Genomic DNA, 26,553 nt, shown 5'->3' on the forward strand with positions numbered 1-26,553 from the left:
AAACTCTTGCACCCCAATCTGGGTCTATGCAGGTTATGCGATATGTATGTATCTTCTCATCCTTGCAAACGAAACCTGTAACCCCCCATAACCCAAGCCTGACCCCAGATATACAGTACCTTGCCTTTTAACTCGTGTATATTTCATGTTAAACATGAACTTTAATAAAATATTTATGGAAAAATTAGAGTTAGGGACCTGGGTATTTTGGAAATACCCAGTCACTCTGTTAGCCAGTAGGTAACTCTGTGCCATTTAGCTACACTGAAAGATGTCCTGCTTATGGGATAAAAAAGGGCTTTTTGCCTTTTTTGGTTCTAGTTTCTTTATGATGTGCTTTAAAAAAAAAAAAGAAAGAAAGAAAAGAAAGCCTTGAAAGCTATTTTACTTTTTAAGTCACTGCTTTCCCATCCCCATCCTCCCTTGACTCTTAATTTGCACAAGTTATGGAGAACTAAAATACTAGAGATGATAGATAAATTATTTTTTTTCAGTTAAGCCAGCAAATCAAGAACTTTTGGTTTGGTTGTGAAAATGTTTGGAATATGTGAGCAGAAAACCATCTACCCTTTCCTAACCTTTAGCCTACTGGTTAGGACGCTTACCTGCAACGTGGAAGACCCAGGTTTGAATCCCCATTCTGGAGCAGGCTATTCTGCTTTCAGTCTCTCCTGTCAATGCTGTTCCACTTTGGTCCAGTGAATATTAATGTATTTATAAAAAGTGGCACAACTTCAAAAGGAGAGACTGAGGTAACCCTCCCCAGAATAGCCAAAAGCCTGGTGATTAAGATGCTCACCTAGAAGGAGGGAGAGCCTTATTCAAGTCTCTGCTTCAAATTCAAACCCAGGTCTGCCACATCCCAGGCAAATGTTCCAGTTACTAGGCTAAAGGTGAAAACACACACGTTTTTCTGAAGCTGGCCTTTAAAAACATTTTCTCAGCCAAAACTTAATTGGGTCAAATTTACAAATAGTTTCAGGTCAGCTGAAACTGATATATTTCTTTTTGGTGAATAAACTATTTGTCCAAAAAAATTGCCAGGCTCGACACAATACAGTTATGACAGTTGCATGTGGGGTCAACAATATAGGTAGAAACAAGGCCGCCCAGGGGAGGAGGGACAACTGGGGCAATTTGTGAGCCCTGGCCGAGAATCCCTTTCCTGGCTAGAGGCGCCTTTTTAATTTTTACTCACCTGGTGGCGCTCTGGGTCTTCGGCGGCACTTTGGCGGCTGGGAGTCCTTCACCACGCTCCAGGACTTCGACGGAGGAGGGTCCTTCAGTGCCACGGAAGACCTGGAGCCAGTGAAGGACCCGCTGCCGAAGACTCAGAACGCCACCCGGTGAGTACAAGCGCTGCAGTGAGTGGCACCTTTTCTTATATCCGCTCCCCCGCTTTGCCCCAGGCCCCCTGAATCCTCTGGGCGGCCTGTCTAGAAAACCAACAACTGGAAGAAATGATACATTGAAGATGTAAAACAATATACAGTATAACCTATTATAAATTATGTTAATAAGAAATGCCAGAGTTTCAACACACCGTCCTTACTGAAAAGGGGAATAAAGGAAAACATTCCATTTTCTTTGATAGCTCATGTCTTTGATTCTTACTGTAGGTCATTGCTTTACAGATTGGCCAAGTTTCCTGGAGAGGAAGGGATTGCATGGTGGCACAGTGCATGTGTTTTAAGGATGTTTTCCTTCTCAAAATGCACTTTAGACTCATCTACAGCTCTTACTTTCCTCTGTAGTCTATCCTAAGATGTTGTTTAAGATAAAAATGTTCTCCGGTGGAGTCATTTCTCTCATTAATGATCTCACCATTGTATGTTTGAGTATGTGATTTGTTTGCTTATGGTTAACTTTCAGTCTTGCTTTTATGGAGGAGCTTCTCTATTAACTCCATTGCACCATATATCATCTGTGATTTAGGATGTTTTTATTTCAGGTTTAAGCACTTTATATACACTCTTTTTATACACTCTTTTTACAGGATTTTAGAATCCTTTTATACCTGCTGTCACCTAAATTCATTGCTTTGTTTTTTGTTTGTTTTTGTGTAACAGAGTGCTCATTTTCATGTTTAATTCTCAAGAGCTGAATGGTATCTTTATCTATAATATCTCACTTTGTATAGGTAGTACAGAGTCCTTTCTCATCACTGAATGAGAAACATTTTTGTAGTTGATGAATGCCATACAAAGTGGTAAAATCATGTTTTGTCTTCAAAGCTCACTGATTACAGACAAGTAGTTTATTGCAGAAAATAATGATGGAAAGAAGCTTTTCTCTTCTCTAGCTAGTGAAATCCAGTACCACATTGACCCAATTACTTTGCACCTTAGTGAATGATTACAGAGTGCAGACAGTGAACTAATAGGTTTATAGTTCCTCAGAATTCCATTGTCATCTTTGTTTTAAGCAAACAAGAAGATGATGATCCAATTCATCAAGACTCTTAACTATTTCGTATGAGGTGATTTGTAAGCAGAGTACATAACCTTTTTGTTCACCTTCTTTCTAAATGTTTAACTACTGCTTCTCTCACTCTCTCTCTTTCCCTCTGATTTTTACCTGCTATATATATTCTGATCATATTTCTCATTTACTTTTTCATTTTTTTTTTTAGGCATTTGCTGCCTTTAGGTCTGACTCTTTTCCAGCCCATGAATAAAACTAATTAGAAGTGATCTAGTGAAATAAAAGATGGGTTTGATTCATTCATTCGTTTTACCATCTCTTAGAAATAGAGGAGTTGTTCCAAAACCCCTCTCCTTTCTTCATATCCCTCAGCCAAGTTTCAAGCAGGCCTCTGTTAATAACACCTCCCTTTGGTCTGTTAATTCACAGAGGGCTCAATCCAGTCACAATAAAGCTCCACCAATGGTTCTGTGGTGTGATCAAGGAGTCAATCAATGAAAATAGATTATTCTTATAGTCATTGGACCCATAGGGAAGAAGGACTCTGAAGGAGTCGCAACCTGATGTTGGACTAAACCATAACTGCCATACCTATTCCTGAGATCAGCTAGAGAAAGACGCTTATAGGAACCAATGGTCTCTCACCTGAGACCTTAGAGACTTTGGCTGACATAATTAGATCTCTGTGGCTCAAAATAGACCTAATCAGGGAGAGCAGTTAATGAACTGGCTTAAATCAAATGTTGCATTTGTGACAGCCTGAAAATGTTGTTTTTAAATTAAATTGTTATATTTTCCCACTTGGGCACAAAAAAGAGGAACCTTTTTTGATAGATAACCTTTTGATGATAGAAAGCTTTTGTTTGCAGTAAGGCTGAGAGAGAGGCAGCCATACTGGGAGTGGGAACTCTGCATCTTTTGAGCTTTGTATCTGTGATCCACTCTGCAACTTGTACCAGTGGTACCAGGGTGATTTGAAACTGTTTCCATCACAGTGTGATCATCTCTCTGAATAGATTGACCTGCCAAGAAGCCAGGATCTCTGACTTCTGCACTTGTGTGGCACAAAATCCCATGCTATTTTCTGCTGGATAGTGCCTGCTAAGAGATCTTGTGTGGTCACTGCCAAGGTCAAACAGTGTGTCTGTATGAACTCAGGGATTTTAAGTACTTTCTGTTAAACCTTTCAGTGCTGAAATATGAGAGGATCTAGAGCCATTAGGGCTATGAAGTTTTGGATGGTTATGGTACAGGATCAGAGCTCATTACAGTAGATAAGCAGGATGTTGAATATCCCTGTTGAGTATCCCTATTTTTGATATTTCTTGCTACCCTCTCATGTGATATTAAAATGGGAGCCTTCTGTAACTGACACTTCTAATACACCCAATTGGGAGAGGTTACTCTTGTGATATTTTGGGGAATAGGTATGTGGCCAATTATGAATTCTATTTGGTTTTAGGAATGCCATTGTGGATTAGATAATCTGTTTTGTAGCAGGATCTGGACACATAATGGAGAGATTGTCTGGAAAGCTGTGCCAGAGCAATCAAGGACCATCAACATTTAAAGCCACTTTCCACACTGCCCTATTTGGACAGTGAGGTTTTTTGCCAGCATAAACCTGAAGGGGTGGGGCTGGAATCCCCAAGAGGTGGCAGAGGCTGTTTTTAAAAGGTGGTGCTTTCTAACCCCAGAAAGATATTCCATCACCAGAAGCTCAGAAGGAATGGCATCAAGAGAGACTTTGCCTCCCTTATGGATTTGTACAAAACCCAGGGACTCACAAAAGGGAGTATGATCAGACATAGGACTTTCTGGACTTTGTTTCCCATAGATCTATAACTCTGTGCTTCTTAAGAGTAAAGTGTGTGTTCAAGAAATTCCTGTGCTAAGCCCCTCTCTCCTTACCTTACTAACATGTCTGAAACCAGAGCTCACATAGGTGGTCTCTGAGGGTAATGGGTCTCAGCAACTAGGGGACTTGGGAGGACTGAGGCATTGGTTCCAGGGGCTAGGAGGACAGTCTGCAGGGACCCACTGCCAAGAGGGCTGTCGGACACATGTTCTACACAGTGTGCCTGACCCAGAGCAAGGAACAGTGTCATTCCCCAGACCAGGTAGCTTAGCAGCAGATGGGATGCAATGATTGAATCTTATCCCAACAGAGTGGTGTCTGTTCAGAAAGTGGGTCTGGACCAGGTTGTGATAATAGCTAAGAAAGCAAGACTAATTATCTTTCAAACTTTATCCAAACCTCTACAAATGTATCCTTCAGACCCTGATGGTGGCAAAAATGTCAAAGGAATTCTTGCCCCTTAGGTTTACCCCTCAATCTTTCCTCAACTGACGCTGCCAGAGATAGTGAACAATCATTTATTATGCAGAGTAACCCATTCTATGGGAAATGCTCACAGACATCTAAATTAATAGAATAAATCTGCCAGCCTCTATAGGCTATACTCGGAGGATTTTGACATACATGAAAACACTGATATACGGTAGCAACAGCTGCCTTCTTTAATAAATATCTAAATTTAGTTTTCTAAAAAAAAGCTGTCTTTCATGAAACACATTTTTTCTGTTTTGCACAAAAAGAATCCCCAATACTTACAAATAGGATAGAACTGTATTTGCAAGAATGTCACTAATATTCTCATTTAGCAGCATTCTGCATCCTGTCCATAATTCAGGAAAACAAAGAAAAATCTTTTTTTGTTTACACCACTGTCCAGAACCAACAGTATAAAATATTTTCTTCTCCGTCACTGTTTTTTCTCAGTTACCCGTAAGTGTTTCTCTCTTACACTGCTCATGCGATCTGAGGAATGTTGGGTACTCATTGATAGTAGACTTTCCGGTTTAGTTAGAGATGAACTTAAGGAGGCAGCATTTAGATCCAAATTTGGTTTCAACTAATTCTGGGTTTGAAGCTGAATGAAGGTCACCTTCTGGGCTGAGATCTGATGGTGCTGAAATCCTGCAAGCAGTTTTCATGAGATTTAAATGGAAAATTAAAATCATGTAAGATTTGTTCCTAAGTTTTCATGATCACCCCGAAAGACTTTGGCTACATCTGAGCAATTGAAATTGTCCCCTACCAATTTTGGCTCTCACCTGGTGCCAAATTAGCTTCAGATCTGAGGCTTTGGATCCAATCCCTGTGAAATTCAAAAGGATTCAGCTTTGAGGTTCTGGTTTTTACATACCTTTGGGCTTAGCTTAATGATTTTTTTAAGTTAAGGTTTTTGTTCCCTTTTCCTTTTTTTTTTAATTAAATGACAGTAAAAGCACTTGAATAGCACATGCTATTATTTAATAGGGAGGAGGCAGTTAATTGCCTTGTCAACCCCACTTTGAAGTATATCTAAATGAACAAAACATTTAGCTTTTCAGTACTTTGTGAATTACTTGAGGGACGGTGACCATGTCAAAAATATGCAAGGCAATCAAAACCTCTTGTGGATGAATTAAATTAAAGGAAAAGTTTAGTAGCCTCAGAAGTTATTAATAAACCAATGTTATGCACTCAGTTGCTTTTATCCCACAAATTATAATCCATATGATTATCTGATAGATGCATAAATCTTCAACACATGGGGCTAGATAATGCTTTCTCTCAGGAGAACCTGTTCGTAGTAGTTGGTTTTCACTTGAGTGGAAGAGGTACCAAACTATGTTCAGAACTGGAAGTGCTTTTAGGTGGTCTTTAAAAGAGGCTGGAAAGGAAGAGAAGGGAGAATTTCCTTATCACTCAGATAATCTGGCTGACAACTCAGTATACAAAACAAGACAGCAGATTGGTAAAGCTGTTCTGAGACAAGGGATGAGGAAAAAGATTAATATATTAAAGTGCCTTATACAAATGGCAGGAACATGTTTAATAGGTATATTAGTGAAAACCTGTGTGTGTCCTTTTACATCCCTTTCCAGTTAAAACAGTCTTAAATTTCTGATACATTAAATGAAACAATAAGAGTACGTATGGTAAATTCTAAGAGTGACTTTGAAATATTAGTGTCTTCTGATGCTTTCATACCACAAGTGATAGGTACCTTAGATATAAACTAGAATGCACTGATCACTGAACTATATCTAGAAATTTGAAACTCATTTAAACCTTGAGAGGCAGGTAAATTTCTCCCACAGGCAACCTTACTTCAGGCATTTCCTACATTTGAGTACTCGAGTTGCAACCTGAATGATGCTTAACGTATTTTGTGTGTGTGTGTAGAATTCCATATTGGTTATAAAATCTAACAAGCAGATTTTGCCCATAATTTGAATATTTTTTTGCTTAGTGTTATCTGGCTACATTTAAACTTTTCTCTTAAAAGAAAAATTCTCTGTGATTGGTAATCCTGTTCTAGCTTTGAACTTCATCTTCATTTCTTTAATGGTCATCACAGGCATTTAGTCTGTCACAGTCTGTACATCTTCTGACGCTCACTCATTATAGGGTAAATTCTCTTATTCAGGCTGAGTAACATCTTACTATTCAGTTTCAGTGGAACTACTCACAGAGTAAGTACCCCCCCAGTGTAGTAACAGTATCAGAATCTGTCTCTGTAGAATATATTTTGATCCTACCAAACCACAACTGAATCAAATTTAGTTTCCATCTTAGCATTGCATTTTTTTATCCCTGAAAAAAGCATTTAATATAAAAAGGGGAAACTTATTTTATCTCAGAAGCAACCATATTGGTTCTTCTACTTTGGGATGATGGGGAACACTGAGTTGAAGAATAGCTGATGTTTTAGACACATCTGCCTTTTCCCCAGAACCACTCAACTCAGACCTCAGGTAATCCTAGCAGAGCAGCAGGTCTGACAATTGATGCTGAAAGTCACTTATAGTTTAATTTCATAAAGCACATCACTGTTGTCTCCTTTCTGATGAATTCCTCCTGTTTGGCCCTGTGCATAAAATATTTTAGCCATAGTTTGCTCACTACTCCCGCAGGAAGAGGAAAGGCAGCACAGAAATATAAATTCACTGATAAACTACAGAATGGTAGTGAGAATGTATATGGAAGTCACCATCATTTTGTTCTTTCCCTTAGAAAACAAATTCAAGTATAACTTTACAACAGAAGTCATTTCCAATGTAATTCAATTATCTTCAGTACCAAGTTAAGCTGAAATTATATGAATGTAGCCTGTAGCAAAAAGTTTCTCCAAGGTCCCTTTTGGGTTGTTGCTTTTGACACAGACACAGTCAACTCACAGGTCCACACAGACTGCCTCACATACGACTTTATTAATCCAGTTCACAGAAAACTCTTCACTAAGGGTATGCCTACACTACAATTAAACACTCATGGCTAGCCCATGTCAGCTGACTTGGGCTAAGGGACTGATTAATTGCTGTCTAGACTTTTGTGCTCGGGCGGGAGCTCTGGGAGCACTTGTGGAGAAGTGACTTTAAGTACAGTCCATTGATAAGAAACTTTGGTAATGCATCAGTATGTAGAACTTTAGAAACAATAATTTAAGTCACAAATTTCAAAAGGTATTCCCGAATCTGCAAAAAGTAAAGATTCAGCGCTGCATTAGGCCCTCAAAATGTACCCTTAATAGAAAAACTATACTATCAAAGATTTATATATTTAATATAAAATATAGCAGAACCTAATTCAGTTGCAAATTTTAGGAGGAAGCTGACCATGTCTGCTTACCATGCCTGCCCTGCCCTTGGTGGCACTGCTATTCTCTTAATAACCTGGCAGGCAGGTATCAACTTCACTAGAGCTTTCCCGTGCACTATCGCTACATTGGCCTCTTAGCCACGTAAAAGAAGGTGACCTTCTGCAAACTATTCCATCCTACTTGCCTCAGCATTGGCAACAACCAAGGGGCTGAAAACCTACTCATGAAGTTGTACAGCCCAATCACTGTGCCAGAGACTCCAGTGTGTCAGCATCACACCAACCAGCTGTGCATAAAACTTACCTACACAGAACAGTCTATTTTCATCTTTATAGTCTGTCTCACAGCATTGTTTGCCACGTTACAGACTCAGAAGAAAGATGCCAATCACTGAGAAATTAAGATTTATAAGAAACTAAACCCAAACAAACATCAAACTCCTTAGGTGTTTTCTTTAACTGAATAGTTCTGCTCTTTGGTATTTTTATTATATATTAACATTTGGTAAGCATTGTATAAGTGACCCCTTTTCCCAAAAGGTAAGCAAGCTTTGTTCCATCAAACAAAAATAAATATTTTAACCCTCTGTTCTTGTTAGTTGTCCTGCATTATTATTTCATTGGATTGTCTATTTCAATAAGAAAAATGTCTTTGTATACTTATCTTAGGAGCAGGTTAAGATCTTAATGTGATGCTATAATGGGAAATGGCATCAATAATGAAGCGTAGTATTTGCTGTTCTTTCAGCTGTACAGAAAAACAGTGTGTCACAGGATGGATTTGCAGAGAGAATCCTGAGTGACAAGTTTCCTGCAACTCTTCAATATATATGTAGAAGCCCATTAAAACAAAGACATTGCCACTTTATTTGAATAACTCTCTCTAACATATCTAGCCATCTGAGAGTTCCTTTCCAACTCTAATGACTGCTTGTATCTGTTGTATTTTTCCCCCTGAGTTATTTTGATTGTCAAAAGGAATTAAAGGAAACACTATTTATGTTCAGGAGACAGTCAATAAAAGTTAGGCAACCTATTTCTTTACTTCTTACATACAGTACGGAAGTAAAAGGCCAGACTGTGCACAGGTAAACAAGGCAGGGAGAGGGCATAAAGTTTCTTGTCTCCCCTTGCATCTCCTACACAAATTATGGGCACAACAGGATCTTTGTACTCAGGACATATAAGGACTCCATGGAGGTAGCGGTAGTGTTAGCCACTGGAAAGGGAGCCGAGAGTTGGAAGTGGCAGTGTGGCTGTAGCTATGGCTCTGCACCTGCCATTGTTGTTGCCCTCTTGTGTGATTGGTATCACGGGTTTTGTGACATTCCATGGTGTATTTTTTTTCTAAAAGTTTGTGCTCTTGGAACCATATAATGTGAGAATCGCAGTTTTCATATTGAAATAAGGCTTTAACCCTCATGGTAGCAGAGAGCTGGAAAATGTTCACATTATTTGTCTTCTGGGTTTTTGAGTTTTAAAAAGAACCTTTTAAAAATTGCATTATGTTTTTTTAGCTAATCTCATGATATTTTGGAACCTGACTTATTTTTGAATGTTTGGTGTTAACAATACTCCATTAGACACATGCCCTTCTCCTCCAATACCAGCACAGCAGTTGTGCTCTCCCTGCACTCCCCAGGGCTCCATGAGCCATTCTGGCTGCCACAGATAATGCATCTCAGAGCTCCCCCTTTTCACTCAATTCTGAGTTGTGCTTAATGCCACAGTCCAGTCACAATGGTACAGGAGAGGGCTGGATTTAAGACCCTGCACTGTTGGATTCCAATGATGTTAAATAATGGTTGCCTTGCTATTATTGCCACCTTACTCAATAGAAAACATGGGCAATCTGGTTCTTTAGAGGCATGAAAAAGGAAACAGTACAATAAGAACAGTGTTGGGCGGAAGCAGAATATGACCCTTCCATCATGTCTGACCCATATGTTACAACTTCCCTCATTCGTTCATTTAAAAATATTTGTGCTGATTTCAGTTATGTTTATGGGCAGTTGGGTTCAGTGTTACAGATAAGAGTCCACAATAGATATATGGCATTTAGTTGGAAGTAGACTCAAATTTATATGGAAACTAATTCTTTTCAAACCTCATGCAAAATGCCCATTAAACATCAAAAGTATATATCGACCCAGCAACATTTTACAAGTATAATTAAAATGCAGAAATTTACAGCAATAATATCACAGTGTGCTGCCAGCAAGGACCTGCAATATTTAAAGATACAAACAATCTTATAAATAATTTTATGATTCTTCAGCATACAGCAGATGACCATATAAATAAAATAGACTTCAGAATAAATATTGTGCAGAGTTACTTAGTGTTTATTGCTGTTATTTCTGCTTTTACTACCTATCCATGTGGGCTAGTGATATATAATTCAGTACATGGCCTTGACCTCTGCTCCTAACCTTTTGCTAGCAGAGAAATGACACCTTTACCCAACACAGGTTTTTGAAATGACCTACATCTCCAGAGGCCTTTGAGTAGAAGACCTCCAGGTTGAGTGCACAAGTTTGAAACAATAATGAGCTCCCTACAAGGTTAGTGGCAGGAATGTATCTGTCAATCTGACATGCTGGAAGAAATCTACTGGAAATGTTGGTGGCAAAAAGAAGAAATGGACTTGTTGAAACTTAAGATATCCAAAAGCAGATAAACAAAAAGATAGCACATTAATCAATCTGACAACAGGGAAATCCAAACAGAGGGAAAAGACAGATGTCTAGCTAGACCATGGCTCATTAGTATTTTTTTTTCCATACATTCTGCTGCTCGAGTGTTTCCTGAGTGTGAATGCAGCCAATTTACCGTCACTATTTTAAGGACTGGCTGTTACATTATGGTAGCTTATTTTTACAATGTAAATATTTCTTCTAGTGAATCTTACCCTCAGAGCCTCATGTCGTCTTCGGTGCGGGGCTGCATGCAGCAAGACGTAGGATTCAAGTAATGGGAAAGAAGAGGGCTTTTCCATACAGCAAGAGATTATTCACCACCCAAACATTTTGCCTAAAATTGTTTGTTTGATACTGGCACTGCACTTAATCAGACAGAGCCAGCTATTGAGTGCTCATTGTCCCAAGATCCCAGATTTAGCACAAAAGCCACACAGTGATGGTAATTAACAGTTTCTTTGGACTGGTAGATGAAAGGTCTTGGATAGATAGCTGGTTGAACTTCCACCATACCTTTGCCATGTTCACCAACCCCTACCACATCTCCTGTTTTTAGTACATCTCCTCACAATACTATGACTCACTTTCCAGCTGATCTATGGCACCTGGCATGTGACTAGGCAAACCATGTGTGTGGAGTCAGCTCCAGAGCTCAGGCAATCTCCTGTGTGGTGTTTCACTCCCCAGTGTTAATTGCTCATGCCTTCCATTACCCACAATCCACCAGCAACCCCTCACGCCAATACTTCACCAGAATATCTATTGCTCTACAAATTCAGGCAGGACCCTGACTGCTCTGATTCTCCTTTGTCCCATATTAAATGATTGTTATGAATATATGAGAACATGCCTCATCCAGAAGGCTGGCATTGGTCTAATAATTTTCTTGTGAGCATCTTCCCAAGTCCTCCCCAAGGCTAACAGGGGAGCAGACACAACAGGATGGTGCCAGGCATTACATGCTTTGGATTTTCCATGTCTGTTCACATGACCAAGATGATATCCAAGCTGAGGCATTTCTTCTAAATTGAATGAGGTACTGTTGTGTTCCGGGAGCCCCCTTGTTCACCTGTTATGCCATCACATTCCACTCCTCTAAGAGCCTCAGCTGTTGCCTTCAAAGGTTGGCTGTCACTTGTTGGCTTGCTCAATTTGTGGTGGTGATCTTGCAGATTCACATTGTGTACCCTCTTCCACTTAACGATGATCAGCATTGAAGGGTCACACATGTGTATGTATAAACCTTATGAATACATGTATTCCAAGTCCAGAAGGGATTCCCTTCTGAATATCACAGGCTATAGAACTTCCCCAAAATAATTCCTAGAGTTTATCTTTTCAAAAAACATCCACTCTTGACTTAGATTCTCCATCACTGACAATTTTTACCACAATCCTTGTACATTGTTCCAGTGATTAATTGCTCTCACTGTTCAAAATGTAGGCCTTATTTCTAGTCTGAATTTATCTAGCTACAACTTCCAGCCATTGAGATTGTTATACCTTTCTCTTCCAGATTGAAGAGCCCATTATTAAACATTTGTTCCCCAAGTAGATACCTGCAGACTGTAATCAAGTCACCCCTTAACTTTCTCTTTGTTAATTTGAGCAACTTGAGTCTATTTCAGGGGTCGGCAACGTTCGGCACGCGGCTCACCAGGGTAAGCACCCTGGTGGGCCGGGCCAGTTTATTTATCTGCTGATGCGGCAGGTTCGGCCCATCGCGGCCCCCACTTGCCGCAGTTCACCGTCCCAGCCCAATGGGGGCGGCGGGAAGCGGCGCAGGCCGAGGGATGTGCTGGCCGCGGCTTCCCGCCACCCCCATTGGCCCGGGACGGCGAACCGCGGCAAGTGGGGGCCGCAATTGGCCGAACCTGCTGCGTCAGCAGATAAATAAACTGGCCCGGCCCACCAGGGTGCTTACCCTGGTGAGCCACGTGCCGAACATTGCCGACCCCTGTTCTATTTAGTTTATCACTGTAAGCATTTTATAATTCTTTAATCATTCTTGTGGCTCTGCTTTGAACCCTCTCCAATTTATCAATATCCTTCTTGAATTGTGGGTGCCAGAACTGGACACAATATTCTTATGTGCCTGTGGATGAACGTAACATTTACCACTCTTCTTCTTTTTTTTGTTTTTAATTTTTCATTTAAGGAGGCTTCCCATTGCTGCTGTGGTGACTTTGCTAAAGACTTCCTGAAAACCAAACAGGAGTACCCCAACCTGATGTTGTTTATTTCCTTCTTTAAAATGATCCTATTTTGATCATTCATAAACAGAGAGAGTGAGATTTCTTTGAACAAATGCCCGCTTTCTTCTTCAGTAGAGTTGGGGAATGATTCATGATGAATAATTTATTTGAATTTTATCTTTCTTTTTGCAAATTAATCTAAGCCAAATTGTGACATTTTTGAATGTCTTCATTATTCAAAATTAATCACGAATTTCTTTATTAAAAGTAAATGATCAGAAGATTCAGGACAAATATTTTTTTTCCAGATAATTAACACTTCTAGTTGTGTAAGTTATGTAATATCTCTTGTTCTTTGATTTGATGACTTGCGCTTATAAACAACAATGCACAGATTGCCAGTTTTAGACCTGAATACATACTTTGCAATTCACTTTTGGCAAAAATTCAAACACTTCATCTTAAAACCTCATTTTACTCGAGAATCCATGCTAGTAAAGATTGAGCGCTCAAGCATTCATAAAAAGGCAGACATGACAGGGTTGTGAATATGGCTGGCTCAAGCTTCACTTTTTAATTTGAATCAATATTTGCTGACAATTTTTTTTTTCAGTTATTCACTCAGCTATTGTCAACATTGTCCGCATTTGGTATGCTCTGTGAGTTTAATTCCAAGGGCAGTAGCCCTATAAAATGTAATCCTTCTTTTGTTTGTACTGTTTCAGTTGTATTGTGAACCTTGGTCTGATGTGAATGCAGCCAAAGTCCTGATGGTTCCTTTTTTATGGGCTGTTTCTATTTGCCGTAACTTCTTATTTAATAGAAAATCCTGAAGTAAATCTATTTTTGTGTGCGCATGTGAGAGATAGAGATGTCTACTTTTGAAATCTCTAAGTAGATTCACAAAGAACATTCAGGAGTTTTGCAAAAATTGTGAAAAGTGCTGTGATTCTTTTAGCTGCCTTGAAGAACTATCTAGTCTCGCTACCCAAAATGACTCTAAATTAGTGAAAATTTATTTTTTCTGTTTCTAAAATGGACTCCAACCATTTCAAATGCAGATTTTAAGACTCTTTTATTACAAGTTGATTAGAGATGAGGGTACTTAATGGAGAAAAGAAAGATAAGAAGGAAAAATCCATTAAATTCCTCTGTAGCTCCTCATACATGTCTTGTATTGTCTGTGTCTGTCTTTTAGAATGTAAGTTCTTTGGACTGCCTTTATATCTATATTTTGAACAGTGTCTGTGATGAGCAAATAATAATAGTTGAATGTACCATTAAGATCATTCATTCCTTTCTCTTTCCATCTCTGAGGGGGTACACCCACATCCTATTAAGGAGGCAGCTAACAAGGTCTTCTGGGGTCAGTCAGCACTAACCAGATACAGCTGGAAGGCTTGCTCTTCCTGGGGGGGAGGAAGCTTAAAAAGGGAAGGACTGCCACGGGATAGGGTGGTTTCTAGGGAAGCGTTGCCATGCTTCAAAGACAGCTGGCTATAAGGTTAGATCAGTGAAGAGGTAAACAGTTGTGGACCCTCCTGCCCTTGAGACTGCCCGGACCAGGTATAGAGGAGATGTTACTCCCCACCCCCCCAAAAAAAAGGTGTGGAGGGGTCTAAGGATGGACTTGATCAGGGCATTAAAAATCCTGCAGACAAGTTGGGCCCAAAGAGTGACTAAGAGACTGCCCAAAAGACTGAACACTGTTTTTGTCCATTCTTTACATTGATCCTTCCTGTCCTTGGGGAGTAGGGGGAAAAAGAACCTATTTTTGTTTGGAGAGATTCTTATATACCCTGAGCAGAGGAAGGACTCTGAGGGTATGTCTACACTACGAGAGTACTTCGATGTCACTTAAATCGAATATGTGGAATCGATATTACAAAGTCGAACGTGTGTTTCCACACTAAGGACAGTAATTCGACTTTTTGAGTCCACACTAACGGGGCAAGCGTCGACATTGGAAGCGGTGCACTGTGGGCAGCTATCCCACAGTTCCCGCAGTCCCCGCTGCCCATTGGAATTCTGGGTCGAGCCCCTAATGCCTGCTGGGGGAAAAAATGTGTCGAGGGTGGTTTTGGGTAACTGTCGTCATCCAACCGTCACTCCCGCCCTCCCTCCCTGAAAGCGCCGGCGGGCAATCAGTTCGCGCACTTTTCTGCTGAGTGACAGCGCGGGCGCCACAGCACTGTGAGCATGGAGCCCGCTGCGACCATCGCTGCAGTTGTGGCCGTTGTCAACACCTCGCACCTTATTAGCCACCTATTCCAGAGGCAGATGGTGAGAAATCGGGCGAGGAGGCTACGGCAGCTCAATGAGGACATGAAGTCTGAGAGTAGCACAGACCTGTCACAAAGCATGGGACCCTGCACCGTGGACATCATGGTGGTAATGGGTCATGTTGATGCCGTGGAACGGCGATTCTGGGCACATGAAACAAGCACTGACTGGTGGGACCGCATAGTGCTGCAGGTCTGGGATGAATCCCAGTGGCTGAGAAACTTTCGCATGCGGAAGGGAACTTTCCTTGAACTTTGTGAGTTGCTGTCCCCTGCCCTGAAGCGCAAGGACACCCGGATGCGAGCAGCCCTGACTGTCCAGAAGCGAGTGGCCATAGCCCTCTGGAAACTTGCCACGCCAGACAGCTACCGGTCAGTCGCGAACCACTTTGGCGTGGGCAAATCTACCGTGGGGGTTGTTGTGATGCAAGTAGCCAAGGCAATCGTTGATGTACTGCTGTCAAAGGTAGTGACCCTGGGAAACGTGGAGGCGATCATAGATGGCTTCGCAGCGATGGGATTCCCAAACTGCAGTGGGGCCATAGATGGAACTCACATCCCTATCTTGGGACCGGACCACCAGGCCAGCCAGTACATTAATCGAAAGGGCTACTTTTCCATGGTGCTGCAAGCACTGGTGGACCACAGGGGACGTTTTACCAACATCTACGTCAGATGGCCAGGCAAGGTTCATGACGCTTATGTTTTCAGGAACTCTGGTCTGTTTAGATGGCTGCAGGAAGGTACTTACTTCCCGGACCACAAAATAACTGTTGGGGATGCGGAGATGCCTATAGTGATCATCGGGGACCCAGCCTACCCGCTAATGCCATGGCTCATGAAGCCCTATAGAGGCACCCTGGACAGTGAAAAGGAACTCTTCAACTACCGTCTGAGCAAGTGCAAAATGGTGGTGGAGTGTGCTTTTGGACGTCTCAAGGGGAGATGGAGAAGCTTATTGACTCGCTCCAATCTCAGCGAAACCAATATCCCCATTGTTATTGCAGCTTGCTGTGTGCTCCACAATCTCTGTGAGAGCAAGGGGGAGACCTTTATGGCGGGGTGGGAGGTTGAGGCAAATTGCCTGGCTGCTGATTACGCCCAGCCAGACAGCCGTGCGATTAGAAGAGCCCAGCGGGATGCACTGTGCATCTGGGAGGCTTTGAAAGCTAGGTTCCTGAGTGAGCAGGGTAACCTGTGACAATTTTGTTGGTTTACAGAGAAGCTGAACCTGCCCCCGTTTCTTTACCCAGTGACTGTTCGCAATCCTCTCCAGTTTCATCCCCGTTCACTCCCTTCCCCCCCTTCCAACACACGTTTAAAAATAAAATCACTGAAAATTTGTTAATGAACAACATTTTATTTATTACTGTTTTCGCGGTAAAGTGTTGAAACTGGGACGCAGACTGTGGTGGGGAGCGGGTGTACAGTACTCATGCAAAGGACACTTCTAAACTGGAGGAATGCCAGGCTCCTTCTTCTACAGTGGCCCGCACTGGCGGACTGATTGTTTGAACGGAGCCTGCCACCCCTCCTGTTCGGGACTCTGTGTGTGGGGGCTATGTGACTTTGTGGCAGGGGGAGGACAGTTACAGATTCCCTGCTGTGTGACTCTGTGATCCAGGATAAGGACCGCTGCATAAGATCTGTAACCACCCTCCCCCGCCACAAAGTCTCATAGCGCCCCCCCCCACAGACAATGAAAACCACCTCCCAGACTGACCAGGGTGCCTAGTGACTGCACTGTGTGTGTGACCTGCTGCTGAACCTGCCCCCGTGTCTGTACCAACCACCTTTCCCCCCCTTAAAACAGACTGTCCTCTAAAAAAACATGATGGAAACAGCAATTAACAGAAACGTATTTTTTATTAGCAAATGAACAATGAAACTGGGATGGGGGCTTGGGTGATGCGGGAAGGAAAGGACTTATCAAATTTTGGGGAATGACAGCATTTTGCCACTTGAGCAGTCTCCAGGGGTAGAGTGACAGTTTTCACGGGCTCTGCAGCCCCTCCTTCTTGGTACTTTCGGTGAGGGGGGTATGGGACTTTGTGGCGGGGGATGGTGGTTACAGAGAGACTGCAGCGGGGCTCTGTCCTCCTGCCTCCGGTCCTGCAGAACATCCACAAGGCGCCGGAGCGTGTCCGTTTGCTCCCTCATTAGTCCAAGCAGTGTTTGAGTCGCCTGCTGGTCTTCCTGCCGCCACCTCTCCTCCAGTTCCATGTGTGATCGGTGCATTTGGGACAAGTTCTCCCTCCACTGACTCTGCAGTGTTGACTCGGCAGGGGAGCAGCCCATAAGTTCAGAGAACATGTCGTCCCGTGTCCTTTTCCGTCTACGCCTAATCTGCGACAGCCTCTGGGAGTCTGATGACAGGGTAGGTCGGGAGACAGCCACAGCTGTGGGATGGGAAAAAGGGAGTGAATTCCTCAGAAAGATAAATTTTTGAGTGAACAATGAAAATAGTCTTTCTCTGTTAAAAAGGACCATTCACAGCACCTATCACATACGCACTCAGGACAAGGTCGAATTTTCGGCCTTCGCATTCAGTCCCTGGGGTCCTGCAGTGCAGATCACAGAATCGGAACAGCACAGCAGAATTTGGGTAGCGGGCTGACATGGTAAGCCGTAGACTTGTGGCAGCTTAAAACTTTAATAATAGCACTGCCCTACTTTCACTTTCAAAGCAATGCTCCTAGCTTTGGCCAGTTCCTGCTGCCAGCAATCCGGCAAGCATGAACTCTGCCCCTGTCCCACCCCCTCGCGGCTGTCCCCGGGAAAGATCCCTCTATGCTGCCCCTCTCCCGCCTCCACCACATGGCTGTAAACCGGCGGTTACAGTTCTGTAAAGGAACAGGTAAGCAGTCCCAATACTAACATTGCCCTAATTCAAAGCAGGTGACCATGACCGACACCACTCTGATGCATATTTCTGACAGCGAGAAAGAACGCATGCTTCGGGAAAACCTCCAAAGACCAGGGCCGTATGCCGCCATGCTGTGCAAGGCAATGATCCCGGAGTACTTGATGGTAGCCTGGCGCGGAAACGTTTCCTACTACGGAGGACACAACAAGGCCGCTCTCCCAAGGAACCTCATGCAAAGGCTTTCCAATTACCTCCAGGAGAGCTTCATGGAGATGTCCCATGAGGATTTCTGCTCTATCCCCGGATATATTGACCGAATTTTCCTGTAGCTGCACTGGCAAGGGCTAAACAGTACAGCGCCTAGGGCAAACCAATCAAGATTTACCGGACATTGTTAGATTTTTTTGCAGCAGTTGCACTGCCAAAGACTAGAACTTTAAGTGCTTAGGACAGTCTAATCATGAAAAAGCCACAGTTAATATTTATATTCTTTTATAAATAAATGTTTACATGTTTAAACCACTTACCGGCTGATCCTTCCCCTGATTCTGGGTCCGGGTTAACGGCTGGGGACGGTTGGTAGGGGATCTCTGTGAGGGTGATGAAGAGATCCTGGCTGTCTGGGAAATCAGCGTTGTAAGCGCTGTCGACCACCTGCCTCGTCCTCCTCATCTCCTTCCTCTTCTTCCCCGTCCACTACCATCTCAGAGGAAGCGGGCATGGACAATATCCCGTCCTCAGAGTCCACGGTCAGTGGTGGGGTAGTGGTGGCGGCCGCACCTAGGATGGAATGCAGTGCCTTGTAGAAACGGGATGTCTGGGGATGGGATCCGGAGCGTCCGTTTGCCTCTTTGGTCTTCTGGTAGCCTTGTCTCAGCTCCTTGATTTTCACGCGGCACTGCGTTGCATCCCGGCTGTATCCTCTCTCTGCCATGGCTTTAGAGATCTTCTCATAGATCTTTGCATTCCATCTTTTGGAGCGCAGCTCGGAAAGCATGGACTCATCGCCCCACACAGCAATCAGATCCAAGACTTCCCGATCAGTCCATGCTGGGGCCCTCTTTCTATTCAGAGATTGCACGGCCATCTCTGCTGGAGAGCTCTGCATCGTTGCCAGTGCTGCTGAGCTCGCCACGATGTCCAAACAGGAAATGAGATTCAAACTGCCCAGACAGGAAAAGGAATTCAAATTTTCCCGGGGCTTTTCCTGTGTGGCTGGCCAGAGCATCCAAGCTCGGACTGCTGTCCAGAGCGTCAACAGAATGGTGCACTGTGGGATAGCTCCCGGAGCTATTAGCATCGATTTCCATCCACACCTACCCTAATTCGACATGGCCATGTTGAATTTAGTGCTACTCCCCTCATTGGGGAGGAGTACAGAAGTCGAATTTAGGAGACCTCTATGTCGAACTAAACAGCTTTGTTGTGTGGACGGGTGCAGAGTTAATTCGATTTAGCGCTGCTAAATTCTACATAACCTGCTAGTGTAGACCAGACCTGAGAGCCAGAGAAAGGGAAGCAACCCAAAGTGTGGTCTGATGGGAACTCAAGAGCTCCCCCCCCCACGCACCATTTACCCATCCAGGTGTCTGCAGTAGTTTTGATTGTAGCCCTGGAGCTAGAATCATAGATCCCACTATTCATGTATTGCTTCAATCTATGTAGCACATTAGGCTAAATTCTTTACCTAGCTCTGGCACAAATCAGAGGAGGCTGGGTCTGCCCAAAACTGCATCACTGTCCTTGTTCCTCAAGGGGCTGTACAACAGTTTATGATTACAGGAATGCACTGTACTCAAACCATTCCTCCTACCTGTCTCTGGCACCAGGGCCTGCAGGGAGGGAGGCACGGGAGCTGGCTCTATGTCTGCTGGCGATTCCTGCTGGGGATCCAATCCCATGGGTAAGTTACAGGTGGACTCAGCTCCCTTGTGCTGTCTGAATGGTACATAGGGAGTAGGGTGGAGCTATGAAGTTGGCCCATTGCTTTCAAATTTTACAGTTCATGACTAGAGCCCCCAAATGGCACTGCTGATGGAGTGAAACTTTTCAGGGGGCAGAACTGGAACTAGGACAGAAGATGAGAGACAGTGGGGATCTGCAGGGGCACACAGTAGAGCCTACATTTCAGCATTCATAACTATCTATGTGAATACAAAGCTTAAAAATCTGGGAAATTTTCCCCATGAAAACACCTTTAAATTGAGGTAAAGGTTGCTAGAAACCAACCATAAAAAAGCAAGGACTCTGCAGTTAAGTCACTCCTGAATGGAGTGAAGATGGGTTGATCAGTTCCCCTTCTCAGTCTCGGCTGTCTCCCTTCCACTATTCCAAGCCCACATAGTTCCACCTTCATTCTGAGTCACTGGCAGAGAGCCTAAATACCAGTTACATGTATAACCAACCCCCATGTATATCAATGCTGTGACTCCAAAATAAAAATTAATACTTTAAAACAATTGCTAACAACACAGATTGCCCTTTCACACAACTTTCCCAACATGGTAATGGAAAAACAGATTTTACAGCAGCCATTCACTATCTGACCCTGTACCTTACACACAAGCAAACAAACTTCAGAACTAGCTACAACTTATGAAAGCCAACTCTCTCTTATGCGTGAAAACATTTGAACGTGTAACCAGTGAATCTGGAAAGAATTAAAGGGTGCTTGTTGGTTACTTAGGATAAGGGTGTAGAGTAGAGCCAGCCAGAAAATGGAATTTCTCTCCTGTGGAAAAAATTGGAGGGGGAGGGTTGGAATTTTTTCCTGAATGGGGATGAATTTTTTTTTTAAATCAACACTTTTCCTGAGAGGAAAAATTCCAAAAAACTCAGTTTTGGAAGGACTGAAATGGAATTTTTCAGCTTCTTCCCTGCTGCCCTACTCCCCAGGCAGCAGCCTCCTGGAATTGCCTCAATTTCCAGACAAGCAGATCCTGGGAAGTTGGTTAGTGAGGGGAGGCAGCTGCTCATGGAGCTGGCCCCCATATCCCCAGGCAGCTGTTTCCCAGAGGTGCCCACTCCCCAGGAAGCAAGGGATTTTAATGGAGGTGTGAGGTAAAACCCTTCCTTCATTCAAGTCAATGAGAGTTTTGCCTTGACTTGGGTGGAGCCAGGATTTCACCTGTGGGTTGTAGGCAGTGGAAGTGAGGTGGCAGAGGTTTAGAAGGGGAATGGAAATGTACTTGAATTACATATCTCCTTCAGCCCTTCCTTTTTTGGAATATGTGTTAGTAGGCTATGCATTCCTACTCCCTTAACTCAAAGATAACAAAGTAGTATCTGGGAATTCTATACAGAGCCACACTGAATATTAATAAATAGCACTATGGGAGCCTGCAAATATAGTACAACCTGTCTTTGTACCATAATGTACAGCTTTTCATAATGTACATAATGTAGCTTTTCACATAATGTAAAAATAACAAAAGATACATTGTAATGATCTGTGGTTCATAATTTTTTAACATGTTTCATTTCTTTAGCAAGCAGTATACCAAAAGGACACTTCTCCAGAGCAGAATTGTTTGCATTCATGTCAGTGTCGCACACTCACACAGGCTTGTTGTGGCTGGGCTGGCTTCACAGTGAGTTTGCCTCATTTTGACAACATGGCTGTTTGGTCCCTGGTCACATTAACTAGTGGCATAAAAAATGGCTGAGGAAGGATAGCATTGAGCCTTATGTGTTGAAAGTTCCATGCAGCTGCAGTCAGCTCATTAACATAATGTGCTTGCTGCTGCTAGTTGGCTCATTGGTTTGGATGTAGGACCAAGGTCAAGGAAGGACATAAATCTTTAGTAGTCAGAAGGTTACAAAGCATGTAAATGTAACATGGAATAAGAACCAGAGTCAGCACACCTGCTTTTTTATTCATTAACCTACTGTGGATATGGATTAATTCTACTTCAATATTATGGTTTCTTTTACCTCTAAAAAGAACTTCTTGAATGCAAACACTTTGTAAATGGAATGAAAGGTTATTTAGTCTCACTATCACATCTATACATATCTCTATGCTTTGCTGAAACGCTGTATGACTCCTAAAAAGGAAAATACTGGACCCATTTCACCCAGTGCACAGAGCACCCTGAACACAGTGGGACTAGTGCAGTTCTCCTGCACGGAAGCAGGGCTGGCACCAGCTTAACAAGCAGGTGCTTGGGGCGGCTAAGGGAGAGGGGCTGCACCTGCGGCAATTCGGGGGCGGCAGGTCCCTCACTCCCTCTAGGAGTGAAGGACCTGCTGCTGAACTGCTGCCGCGGATCGCGGCTTTTTTTTTTTTTTTTTTTTTTTTTGCTTGGGGCAGCAGAAATGCTGGAGCCGGCCCTGAACGGAAGGAAGGCAGGATTTGCGGGAGATCCACAACTCCTGCACCTCATAGAGCAGTGCTCATTGGAGCTTTCTTGTTCCCCAATGCAAAGGAGGGGTTTGGGGCAGACCAGGGAAGAGGCATTGAGTAGGTCAGATTAGTTGTGACTACTCCCCTCCACTGGAGGTGGGGCATAACATCTATGAGGGCTGCTGCAGCTCTGAGGCTACAGTACCAGTCATGGTGTAGCTCTGCAGCCAGTTTGGGGATTGAGGAGTAAAGGAATCCTTCTCCCCTTCTGTGCCCCAGTAGAACTCACTGCACAAGCTGGTTACCTGGGATTGAAGCAATACTTTTGGGCAAATCCTGTCTGGAGCAAGGTTACATTTCCAAGAATCCTTTCCTCTTTCTGCATCAGCAGAAAATGACAAGTAGTATAAAGCTTTGTTCCATTGAGGTAGTGGCCCTTTCTTCATGAAGCCCTGAACTTACAGTGCAGACCTCAGAAGTAGAGAACACAACAAAATACATATCAACTCTGGTCATCTGCTATTTTAAACCTAGAAACAGGCAGGGCCTCCCAGATGATTCAGGGGGCCTGGGGCAAAGCAATTTCAGGGGGCCCTTGCATAAAAAAAAGTTGCAATATTATAGAATACTATATTGTTGTGGGGCCTGGGGCAAATTGCCCCGCTCCCCCCGGGCGGCCCTGGAAACAGGCTCTTTCACATTGTTCTTCCACAATTCTTGATTTTTTTACAAAAACCTCAGGGAACTAACCCTAGGGCTCACAAATATTTGCTCAAAAGTACGCTGCAATAAGGTCTTTCTTGAGTAAAACTTTATTTTTGACGTATATGACAATACTTGCACCACCATTCCATAAAATGTTATATCAGTAATTAAAATTAAGCTGCATTTATCATAATGAATGGCATAGGGAACAAAGTATGGTTTGCAATGTGTAGCCACTCTGCTAGTTCAAACCTACTACTTTGCAGTGCCAAGCACCTGCAGCTCCCTTCAAAGTTGTTAGAAATTTCAGGGGCCCAATGCCTCTTGGGATCAGGCCATCAGTGCCATTAAAGTCAGCGAGAATTTTATTGCCGGCATCAGTGGGAACAAGAACAGCCTGAAATTTTCTAATTCATAATGGATCCTCTGATCTCTAGTGTGAACTAAGATGCTTCTTCAATCTTGTACCTGTGAACTGGCTTTAATTTTAATCCATGTCAATTACTTTAAAAATGTTATTGATACTGAACATATCAAGCAAACATGCTATTTAAATTCTCCATTACTTTTTAATGGCAAATATCAGTGACTATTCTGCACTGATTGGTTAGAGATAGTCATTTTGCAGTAGGTGTCTGTTAATCTCAATTTCTGGCTGGGCAGTGAGAATTGGATTAATGAAAGAAAGCTTAATACTTCCAATTTCTGACTCCCTGGAGTGAAGGGTGGCTGGAGATGCGCTGCCTATTTAATCACTTATGGATTAAAATGTTTGAAAGGAATGTAGGCTAAGAGTCATGGGAATTTTGACACACAAAGGTTAGGCAGCAAAGAAAAACAAAAGCATAATTTTCCATGGATGCAGGATTCATCCTTTCATATAAAATGTGAAGTATTTCCGAATGTAATCTGCTGCAAAAACATTGGATAGTCAGTAGAGATGTGCCAAAGGTTTCTCTGTTAATTCAAATATCAGTGAACAGCACATTTGCTGGTTCATGAGCTTATTGCAAACACTTAGTCTTCATCCCACTTTTATAAAAGACAAAAAAAAAAAAGATGAACTTCATCTGTTCATCAGTAGAACTTCTATTACTAGTATGGAATAAAAAGAACAAAAGGACTTTAAAGGACAAAAACTATGGCCCATATTGTCTCGTCTGGTGGAGCTGTGTTCAGTGCAAGACTCAAGAGAACCAAATGTGGCTTCAATCATTGATCCAGGGCATACATTAGGGCAGTCTCAGGGCCCTCTAATTTATGTCTCGCTGCTCATGCTCTCAAGAAGCCACTATGACAGCCAGGGATCAGCTGACATAGGATATCCTTACTATGTGTCCTCTTTCTCAGCCACATGTCTATGCAGGGGAGGGAGGGGCATAGGGATGTAATGTAGGAATCACCATCCAGGGGGAATTCTCTATAGATAAAACGGCATTACATCTTCATTGTGTTTCCAGAGTGGTGCAAAATAACCAAAATGATCCAGATAATCCAGTCCATCATGCACATTCATTTTATACTTACTTGCCATGCCAAAAGTTTGCCTTCTCTTCAGGCCCAGATTTAGTGAGAAGTGAAGCTACAAAATAATGATTATGCAGCATAATTCACCAAAATTTTTTTATTAATTTATCTAGGAAAACTAGCTACATACATTTTGTATTATATGCACTTCACTGTATATAATATTCTGGTACTACCTGCAGCTAATTTATGAAGATGTTTAACCTCTTTATAGGTAACATTGTTTTCTGCTAAGGTATATTTTTGAATCAGTGCTGTTTGCTTATATTGCTCTTTGCAGAGTCTCATGTTGATTGACACAATTTAGTCTAACGAAATTAAACAAAAAGCAATGTTTGTCCCTTGCAGGAAAAATAGCAAACAGTAATCCAGTAACGTAGGAGGCAAAATAGAACATATGTTAAAAATGCTCACTTTCAACATTTAAAATGAATTGTTGGAAAAAGACTTATACCCATTAATGACTCTTAATCTTACCATTTCTGTCTAACATGGAAAAGTATAACTTGTATGAAACCAAAATTCTGCTTCCCACTTGCTTTTCAAAGCTTATATCTTTGTCTGCAAAATTATGGAAGCTGAATGCCGAATTATAAATTCTCGTGTCTCTTTCATTAAGTGCAACTTCTCTCATTCTAGATCCATATTTACTGCAATCCATTACAAATTTGATATTTCCTACTTATTTTTTATCCTGTAAACTAGATCAAGCTGAATAATGATGATGCTGAGGTTGTAGAAAATGTTGATGCCAGGGGGTGTGTGTGTGTGTGGAGGGGGAAGAGAAGAAATCAATAGCTTATAATGTGCACTTAATGCCTTATCTTTTCAGGGCCCTCAATTTTGGATCCTTGTCTGTATTTCCGGCACTGATGTTTTTAAGAGCTAGATGCAGTCAAGACTTTTCAATGAGACTGCAGTCATAATTATGGCACATGTGCATATAAGCACTGTTCTTGCAAATCAAGAAAGTGTCTTAACGGGATCTAATTTTGTCTGTTCCGCTCAGCTTCCCTTTTACTCATCCCCCGTATAGACATATCAAGCACAATGCCACTGTCATCCTTGCTGCCTTTATAGCAGACAATCTGTTGATTATTTGTATTTGAATAGCTTTATCGGCCTTCTAGTGCAGCAGCTGAGCTAGTGCAGTTTATTTCAAGACTGTTGAGCAGCTCATATCTGGACATTATGACATCTTGGGTTCAGTCAAAACTTCTGACTCTGGCAGATGTGTGAGTGCACAAATCTTTGTCTGTAGGTGGCAGTGGGTATACGCTATGCAACAACATTCCCAACTTGGGGTCATGATGAGAAACTACTTGCAGATTCATATTTTCAATGCCTTTTCCTTTTCATGGTGTTTTTTTTTTAAATGAAATTCTGTAGAGCTTTAAAGATTGAATCTCTTTGCAAGCATTGTTGACCTTTTAGCAACAAAACCTCTACTGGTTTCTTCTCATTCCAAATGCTGATGCTTTATATCCATTTTTAAACTAGTATTCACTCAGCTAAGACAGGGCTATATTTTAAAGCCTTTTTTGGAAAATGATTCTGAAAGTAACTTTCATATTAAAACAGATGGAATATGCTAATTTTTCAGTCTGCTTCCTTCTTGAAGCGTTTCTTTTCCTGCCATTCAGAGACACTTTGAAATAAAATACTGTGTAGATGGCTGTTTTAAAGATATCTTTTAATACCATAAGACTCCTCACTGCATCTCTGGGATCTGAAGCCCTTGAAAAAGAAAGTGTGGAAAAATAGCAGGACTGCTGATCTTTGGATCCCCAAATGTAGGGGTAACATCTGTGTCTGAGGCGGGAAAGACAGATGTCTGTGATGGAGGATAACTGTGGAATT

This window comes from Malaclemys terrapin, chromosome 5 (genome assembly GCF_027887155.1).
Source record: "Malaclemys terrapin pileata isolate rMalTer1 chromosome 5, rMalTer1.hap1, whole genome shotgun sequence".
NCBI classification, from domain to species: domain Eukaryota; kingdom Metazoa; phylum Chordata; order Testudines; family Emydidae; genus Malaclemys; species Malaclemys terrapin.